This window comes from Lipotes vexillifer, unplaced genomic scaffold (assembly GCF_000442215.2).
Source record: "Lipotes vexillifer unplaced genomic scaffold, Lipotes_vexillifer_v1.1 scaffold1038, whole genome shotgun sequence".
NCBI lineage: Eukaryota > Metazoa > Chordata > Mammalia > Artiodactyla > Lipotidae > Lipotes > Lipotes vexillifer.
This window is the reverse complement of record NW_006780148.1, coordinates 78,570-86,684: the sequence shown is the minus strand read 5'-3', so window position 1 is coordinate 86,684 and position 8,115 is coordinate 78,570.

The window sequence follows — 8,115 nt, the reverse complement described above, 5'->3', positions numbered from 1 at the left end:
CTTTGTTGTGGTGAGTCTTGCACGCTTTCCCAATCTCCAGATTCTTAGATAAAAACAACTAGATATAAACAACTGCTGCATTGTATTCATTATGTTCCAAACTGAACTTGGCTTCCATGATGGAACACTCTCCTGGTTTTCCTCCAGGTTATTCCTAGAATAAACTTTCTGGTTATTCCTGCTCTCAGCCCTTTGTAGGCCCAGACTCCTTTACTTGGCTATTAAATGTGGAATCCCTGAGGGCTCACTCCTAGACTTTTGACTCTTCTCATTCTTTGGTTTTCCTCCTAGGGAAAGTCATGTCCATGACTTCAATGACCACTTTTTGTAGATGACTCACATATATATGTATATCCAGGCCAAATAATTTTTCTGAGCTCTGAATCAGTATTTCCACTGTTTTCTTGAAAAACTCCATTTGGGTGGAATGGAGTATCTTTAAATCCAGGTGTCCAAAAACAGCTCATGATCTCCATCCCTTCTCCCACCCCCAAACTTGCTCTCTTCTAGTGTCCTCTATCTCAATTAATGGCAACATCATCCAGACTGTAATAAAGGCCAAAACTCTAGGAGTAACTTTTGATGCTCTCCTTCCCTTCAGCTTCCCATTTCAGTCCATTAGCAAGACTTCTTGATTTTTATCTTCTAAATATCTCTTGACTTTATTGCTCAAATATCCCTTGAATTCTTTTACTTTTCTTAATCTCTGCCATCACTGCCACCCTAAATACAACTTTCCCCCACCCCTTAATTACTGCAATGGCCTGTTTTAAATTTAATTTTTCAGCTGTAGGCATTATCAGTTGTCTGCCTGCTGTGGAAGATGAAGATTTGCTTTTTATCACATTTTCTGAACCTCTCCCTCTTTTTAATATATTTATTTAAAATTTTCAGTTAGAGTAGTAATCACTTTTACATTACTATGACTACTTAAATGCTGTTCACATTTGAGTCATGTACCATACCACAATTTTTATCTTTCTCTTATTTGAGTAAGTGTCTTCTTTGCTTCTTTAGTTATCATGTGCTATCATTAAAAAAAATCCTCAATTCTTCCTCAGAACTATGAATCTCCTTTCAATATATTTAACACATTTACTATGGGCCAGGTTCTCCTCCAAGTGGTTTTAATCTGTACAGTAACCCTTTGAAGTTGATACTGTTATCCCCAATTTATAGGTGAGGAAATTTAGGGAGAGAGCCAATAAGAACTTGTATTAGGATCCAGGCATCTGTGTTCCTTTTCTCTTCTTATTTTTTTAGGAAAATATTTTATTTTATTTACTTGTTTTTATTCAGGCACAACCGACATGTAACATTAGTTTCAGGTGTACAACATAGTGATTCAATATTTGCAAAATGATCACCTCAATAAGTCTGGTTAACATCTGTCACCACACATAGTTAAAAATTCTTTTTCTTGTGATGAGAACTTTTAAGATCGTCTCTTTTAGCAACTTTCAAATATACAATACAGTATTATTAACTATACTCACAATGCTGTACATTACACCCCCATGACTTATTTATTTTATAACTGGAAGTTTGTACCTTTTGACACCCTCCACCCATTTTGCTCACCCCCTGCCTCTGGCAACCACCAATCTGTTCTCTGTATCTATGAGTTTGGCTTTTTTTTTTTTTAATTCCACACATAAGTGAGATCATATGATCATATGGTATTTGTCTTTCTCTGTCTGACTTATCACTTACTATAACACCCTCAAGTTCCATCCATGTTATTGCAAATGGCAAGATTTCATTATTTTTTGTGGCTGAATAATATTCCACTGTGTGTTTGTGTTTGTGTGTGTGTGTGTGTGTGTGTGTATCTCGCAACTTCTTTATCCATTCATCCATTGATGGATGCTTAGGTTGTTTTCATATCTTGGCTATTATAAATAATGCTACAGTGAACATGAGGGTGCATATATCTCTTTGAGTTAGTATTTTCATTTTCTTCAGATAAAACCCAGAAGTAGAATTGCTAGATCATATGATAGTTCTATTGTTAATTTTTTAGGAACCTTCATACTGTTTTCCATAATGGCTTACCAATTTACATTTCCACCAAGAGTGCACAAGGGTTCCCTTTTCTCTATATGCTGGCCAATACTTATTTCTTGTCTTTTTTGTAATAACCATTCTAACAGGTGTGAGGTGTTTTTGTGGTTTTGATTTGGATTTCCCGAGTGGTTAGTGATGTTGAGTTCCATTTCACATGCCTGTTGGCCATCTGTATGTCTTCTTTGGATAAATGTCTATTCAGATCTTATGCCCCTTTTAAAATTGGATTTTTGGGGGGTTTTGCTACTGAATTGTATGAGTGATTTATGTATTTCAGATAGTTACTCTTGTTAGATATATGATTTGCAAATATTTTCTCCTATTTGGTAGGTTGCCATTTTATTTTATTGATGGTTTCCTTTGCCGTGCATAAGACTTTTTAGTTTGACGTAGTCCCACTGGTTTATTTTTGTTTTTGTTGCCTCAGGCATCCATTCTTAACCACTATATTATATGATCTCTCCTCAAGGGAGTAAACCAAGATTGAAGAGAATATGCACTCTATTAAGCTGGAAGAGGAAAAGAGAGAGATCTCAGGCTTAGTGGATTGTATATCCTCTTATTTCCTGGTTTACTTCTTTCTTTGGGCAGAGCACATACTTCAGCAGCTTCCTGAGAGGGTTCATAAGACGGAAATTTTAGAGAACTTGGATATCTGAAAATGTCTTTAGTCTTCCCCCACACTTACTCAGTAGTTTCCCCACTGTTGTGCTGATCGAATTCCCCAGAAATAATCTTCTCCCTGAAGGATTTAAGCTTGGTTACCAGTTTTAGTGGGGAAAAGAGTGTGAGTTTCATCATTCACATGATGCCCTTCTTATATAGAGCCTCTGATCTCATCTGTACCCATTGTCCCTAAGTCGTACTCTCTCCAGAGAATAAACCTTCAATCTTCTGCTATAGTGGGAGAGAGACAGGTTTCTTGTACTGGAAGGAAAGAGCCTTAAGTGCATGTCTTCAGTGCTTTATAAATTGATGTTCAATCAACTCTGTTTTCACTTCCTTCCCCAGCAGAAGATATTGAGACCTCTTAAGACTTTGAGGACTTATTTGGTGCATATAAGGTTGCTTCTTAGCTTTTTCCACTGTCAATTCAGAATCCTCTTGGATTCACAAAAGAAACGATCACCTATCCATCTCATTCCTGCTCTTAAGACTTTGAGGACTTATTTGGTGCATATAAGGTTGCTTCTTAGCTTTTTCCACTGTCAATTCAGAATCCTCTTGGATTCACAAAAGAAACGATCACCTATCCATCTTATTCCTGCTTGCAAAGTTTTATTGCTGTTGTCTCCTACCCTATCATCTTCATTCTTGTCAGAAATCCTTTGAAAGTTCCCTTTTTGATATTTTATTTGGATTTCTGAAAGGAGTGAAAATAACTACAGTTCAAACTGTCACCTTAAACTGGAAGTCAAAATAACCTGTTGACCTGTCTTCATGTGCATACTCTTGCCACAGTCTAATCCATTCTCCAGACCTCAGCTGGAGTAATCTTTTGAAATGCAAGTCTAGTATGTCACCTCTCTGTTGAAAATAGTTCATTGGTTTTCCACTGGAAAGCTCAAAGTCTTTAACGTGAACCGTAACCCCCAGCAGGGTCTGACTTCTTCCTGCAGCCTTTCATTGTCCTGTGCACTCTGCCCACACTGGTCTTCTTTCAGTTCTCTGATTGCCACTGAGCCTGTGCACTTCTCTGCCTGCACCACCTCTCGTCCCTTCCCCTTCCCAGCAATTTCCCTTTACCTTGTTAATTCTTCCTTTCCTCCAGCTCATCTGTCACTTCTCTTCCTGACTTCCACGAGCAGGCCAGGCCCTCCTATGAAATCCTCTCAGAGGAACATGTATTTCCCTTTTACAACTCTTATCCCTGTTGTAAATTTACATTTAGTTGAATAATTCTTTCACTAGTTTTCTCTCTTCTCCTGAACTACAGTCTTCACGAGAATAAATACCATGTCCATTTTTGTTCACCATTGTCTCCTGGAGTTGTGTGTAATACATTATAAGCATTTAATACACATTTGTTGAAATGGAAAAGATCAAAACTTGCTTCATTCCCTCATTCTCTAGTTTATTGTCACCTTCCGAACTCTAAGGGGAGCTCAATGTTCTCTTCCCTCATTTCATCACTGGGAAGGGAGCAGAGGACCAATGTGGGTTAGACCTAGACCACGAGGCCTCTGGCCATAGTCCTTACGGACAGAATTTTTTGGTGTCCACATGGCATGGTGTCAGGCAGAGTACAATGCACTAATTATCGATCCTGGGGAAAACTCCAAACACATCTGCCCATTGCATCTTGGTATTGATTGGAGTTTCAAAAACAAAAAAAACAAAAAAAACAAAAACAAAAAAAACAATGCAGTCCAGCCCTGGATGGGACAGCACTTAACTTACATAGAGAAGAGGCACAGCAAGCTCAGCTTCAATAATGGGCATCGGCACCCCATAGCTAAAGGGTCTCTCCCTGCTGCTGACACAGGGTAATTAGCCTAGGTGCTGCACCCATTCATGCTGCAGTGAAAGGAACACTGTTCCCTCACCTTAGAGGACAGTCATAACAGTGGGGTTGGTCAGGTACCATATGAGGCACATGCTTTAAGCAGAGACAAAAGAGTACTCATTGAGATTGAAACAAGGAAACATATTCCCACACAAGGTAATAAACCAGGCACGTCTGTGTGGGCTCCTTAACCCTTGGTAAGGAAGTGTTCCAGACCCAAGGTCCATTCTTATGCAGCTGAGTGGGGGCTCCATGAGACTGCCTTTTCCAATGCAAGGTCTTCTTGATTCTCTCTCTCTCTCTCTCTCTCTCTTTTGTTTTGGTTTTCTCCCTTTGTTCTCTCTTTAGAATTTCTCTGTAGATTCTTAGGTCTTCCTCTTGCTTCTTCCTTTTGTTTTATGTTCCTGGGACTGGATGGAACACAGGGGAAGGAAGCCTAAGCAGAAGGAGATATCCTCTTTCACACATGGTCCTGCCTGTTCACTAGAAATAGGTTCTACAGTGAGATTTGGGGGTCATAGCTTCATCACTGAAACCCAGAGGTTTTATCCAGCACCCTTCCTGCATGCCTCCTTTTTGTTAATTATAGCATCCATAGACTATTCAGGATCTCAGTCTCCTCCATATTTCTACCATGAAGACAAGACTCTCATTTACATCAGGCAAGAAGTTATCCAAGTTAGAATGCTGGGGTCCTGTTAAATTCTAATTGACCACACATCATTCATTTGTTGATTCTGTTAAGTCTTTCGGATCTGACTTCTGTTACACACAACTGAGCAACTTCCTTTATTTAATTAGTAGTATCCATACAGTGCTCCAGTGATTCCTGGAGGTTTTGTAGGTGAGCCCCTGAGAACCACTGCAGGGGACAAACTGGAAAGGAGCATACAGGCCACCAGAGAGACATGTAAGATTTTCATGTTATATGCTTTTCCTGGTGCTTTACTATGGGTCTTTAATGCTTATATATATAAGACCATTTTATCTACACAACAACTCTACTATTGTCATCTTCATTTGATGGGTGAAGAAACTGAAGTTCAGCAACTAAAATGATACAGCTAGCAAGTGGCAGAATTGGGCTTGGAACTATGGTATTCTGATTTCTGAGCCTACCTTCTTGATTTCTAAGTTATACAGTTGGCTCTTCATATCCATGGCTTTCACATTTATGGATTCAACCAACTGCAGTTTGAAAATATTTGGGAAAAAATTCCAGAAATTTCCAAAAAGCAAAACTTTAATTTGCCACATACTGGCAACTATTTACATAGCATTTATACTGTACTAGGTATTATAAGTAATCTAGAGATGATTTAAAGTATACAGAAGCATGTGCATAGGTTATATGCAAAAACTATAACATTTTATATAAGGGACTTGAATATCCCTGTATTTTGGTATCTGAAGGGGTCCTGGAACTAATCCCCTGAGGATACCGAGGGACAACTGTAATGGAGTTTACTGTGTCTTAGGGACTGTTCTAAATGCTTTACAAGCATTATTTCATTTAGTCCTCATAATGGCCCTGCATGGTGGGTACTGTTAATTTCCTCTACAAATGGAGAAGTTTAAAGATAAGGAACTTGTCCATAGTCACGAAGTGGAAGAGCTGGGATTTATACTTGAATCTGGCTCATCCAAGAGCCCACGGTCTTAATCCCTATGCTCTACATGTCCTCCTGTATGTGATGACTGGCTGCACATGTGGGCTTGTCTCTTCTGCTACAGTATGAGGTTCTTGAGGAAAGAGGACAGTGATTTCTTCAGCTTTGTCTTTCAGGAGCCTTAGCAAGGTTCTGGACACACAGTCCTTGCTCAATAAATACCAGTTGAATTGAATGGAAGTCAGGGTTTGCAAGAGGGTCCTTGGAGTTTAGAAGATGGAGGAACTCTGAGACCAAGTGATGAAAGGCTGTTCTTGTGGATGTTGAAGACCTAGGAAGGACAGCTGAAAACTGTCTGGTACCAAAATCATGCAGGAGGGTAAGTAGTGCTGTAGTCGTGGTAGCATGCCTAGTAAAGTTGACTAATTGCCCAGGCAGAGCCAAAGAATGGCTCGGTGTGGTTACCATGTTTCAGGGTATAGTCTTCTGTTTTGCTGTTCCAGAAACTTTCTTTCTGTTTTCTAAAATGATTACATTTTCATGTTGACACACTAAAGGCTCAAGAAACTGTTCAATAGCCAGAATACCATATAGGTAAACTCAATTACCTTGACTGGAATTTTCTTCTTTTGATTATAATGGTGTAGTCATCAGAGAAAGGCAGAAGGCAGACTAGAAAAAAACAGCCATTCACTATATTGTTCTGTTTGGAGAAAATCTATGTGAATAGAAGGGGGATGGTCATCTTCGAAAAACAAGCGCAGCTGGCAATATCTGTCTAAGCCTTTCCAAGGGAAGGAGTCTGATCTAAGCACACTTGTTCAGATGAGCCTTATAGTAAGTGCTCATTAAATGACAGCTGTATTTTTGTTAAGATGGGTTAGATGGGTTTCTTAGGTACCCTTAAATGAAAAACAGTTTTTGACATTAGATGACTCATGTTCTATTTTCATGCTTAGCAAACAATCCTCTCATCATTTGACTTCATATAGAGAGTGTTTACAGCCAGTAAAGTGCTGGTCAGCCTGAGTTGATCTCAGTTTCACTTTACTAGTGCTTCTTCTTGTGAATTAATATTGACAATATTGACATTTTGGAGCACTGTTTCTGTGTGCTTGTTTACATGGAGTCTGCCTCAGAAGATAGCATACTCTCCCTGTATAATTCAGAGCAGTGTTCTCTGGAAGCCAACCACTTGGGTTCAATTCCTGGTTAATACTATCTCTGTAACCTTGGGCAAGCTACACAATCCTTTATGCCTCAATTTCTCTTATTTGTAAAATAGGAAAAATAACAGTACCTACCTCTAAAAGTAGTTGTAAGAATAAAATGAGATAATACACAGGGGCTGGCACATAATAAACTCTCAATAGATGTTAGTTTTTAAGTTCAGGTTCTTGAGCTTGCTAGGCTAGGACCAAACCCTGGAGTTTTGGAAATAATCAAGGTAAATGCTGCCTAGTCATGGAGCCTAGCTCCCTGAGGTGACATCTTCTGCTTGTCTATGGGATCACCTTGACATTTGAAACAAGTCACTAATACTTATGTAGTCTCAGATATTTACATATATTTGCTCATTCAACATTTCTGGCAACCTTAAGAGTCAGGTACTAATATTATCCCCATTTTACAGATGAGGAAACTGAGGCATAGAGAGGCTAAATAATTTGCCCAAGTGAGTAAATGGTGGCTCACTCAGAGAACCACCTTTTATTCACTTGTTAAACTACCTCTTCTTTCTCAAAGAGAATGGGTATTTTGCAGTGAGAGATATTGAAAACTCATTTTTTTCTCTCATATGTAACAATGCTTTAAAGTAATAGTTTCTTAGTGAGCTTTGAATCCACCCATAAATATATCCTGTAATTATAAAACGTGGTGGGCTGCTTTGTTACTTGCAAATAATAAAACACAAGGTTGTTCACCAGTTCT